A 2,058-nucleotide genomic window follows, 5' to 3' on the forward strand; every position below is an offset into this window, starting at 1 on the left:
AACTTTTGTAATCAGATCTAATAACCACTTTATCATATTTGCTTAACACATTAATAAAACCATTTACCAATAATTTCACCACCAAAGAAATCATATAAACTTGATCATTTACCATTTCATTAACCTTATCAATAAGATCAAATACTTTCTTAAATAACTTCTTATTAGTATCGGTAACCTTTGATAAACTTCTGATAAAACATCATAACCGATGTCTCAGAAATAATGCATGAAATGAAATATAAACAAGAACATCATATGAAAAACATTCCACACATGAACACCATAAGTTTTTGACGTGGAAACCCAAATAGGGAAAAACCACGAAGGGAGTTGGCACCCACAAATATTTGTACTCTTTTGAAGTACGCCCTGTTAGGCGCTTACAATATGCTCGGTTAGGAGTAGACCCTGTTAGGAGTCACGCAGTTAGGAGATTTGCCTTGCAGCCTCGTTAGGAGTTTGATGATCTATTAGGATCAACCTCGTGAGAAGATTTAACACTCTTTTGAAAGCTTCCCTGTTAGGGGACTTAAATTTTTAAGGTTTATTAGGACCTAACCGGTTAAGGGATTTAACCTATTGCAACTATTAGGGAACAACAGTAAGAAAATGATCTATTTACTTGCACTTCTTTGCTTTCTTGATCAGATCCAGTTATACTCAACACTCTGCAACTCTTAGGAAGATGTCACACTTCACTTGGATGGCTTAACACATTCTCTAAGACCACCAACACAATAAACATCAATTGTGTCAACATAAATAGTCATCTCAACTAGGTCCGCCACAAAACCTAGTTACATCATGAATTTATAACTAGATCACAAGAGATCATCATAGATCGCTATACAAATAATTACAATAAATTACAATGCAATATCAACCGTTGGTTGATCATAACCCATCACGAAAATTCGATTTGTATCCTCAAAACACTCTACTAAGCATTTCGCTAATTCCCAAGAAAATCTTCCTTGAATTATGCCACAACAGCTATCAAATATTTCATGTGGGTTGTGTCATGTTACCAAATTCATGTAGACTCCTCGTAGATCATCGTCATAACAAAAGTCATTACTGGTTTGATGATTTATTCATCAGTCCTTAAACCTTAGCAAAACTTCATCAAAAATTTGAAAAATGCCTTCCGATAATCATCACAAGTTCCAGTTCTAGTCATATACACCTTTCCATGATATAAGTTCACCATCCAAACCGCAAATCACTAGTCATCGTCAATCGACCGATCCAATCAAAAAAACTCTTCTTTACTGGTTAAAGTCTTATTTCATAGACCTTAGCTCTCTTCCAGTAAACCATGTCTTCTGTTAAACCAAATCACTTAGATGAAAAAACAAAAACATCAGGAACATCAGTTGACATCAGTTGCTAGAAATGACAACACAAATAACTGATCATGATGTCTATTCATAGAATCTCAATGTCTTCATCACAAATAGACTTCTTTCATTTACCGGTGTAGTCATCCAACTTCAACTGCATCACCTGATTTGCATTAGTTATGCCAAATGCCAACAGATCACTCTCCCCCTTTGATAGCAATGCCAAAGATCCCAAAAATAGAAAACCAAACACTCTCTCCCCAAAATAGAAACATGAATCACAAAAATTTCTCCAAAAAAAAATAGACTACTCCAGCAGAGGAGCAACACCAACTCACCAATCTGGATAAAGAGATAAAGCTTTGAAGTCCACTGAATTCATGTAGCTAAATGCACCTAGTTCTCATTAGGAGGGGTGGATACCCCTAACTTGTCTCTAAAGTAGACAAATGTATATACAGGAAAAGGCTTAGTTGAAAATATCAGCTATTTGTTCCTTTGTAGATACATTCTCCAGCTTCAGCTTCTCTTCACAGACTTGCTCTCTCAAGTAATGATATTTGGTTGACATGTGTTTAGTCTTTGAATGTTGCACCAGATTCTTTGACATGTTAATAGCATTGGAATTATCATAGTATATAATTGTAGGCTCATCATAAATAACTCTGATATCCTTCGACATTTGTTTCATCCAAACTACCTAAGTGAAATT

Source organism: Cryptomeria japonica, chromosome 8, assembly GCF_030272615.1.
Source record: "Cryptomeria japonica chromosome 8, Sugi_1.0, whole genome shotgun sequence".
NCBI lineage: Eukaryota > Viridiplantae > Streptophyta > Pinopsida > Cupressales > Cupressaceae > Cryptomeria > Cryptomeria japonica.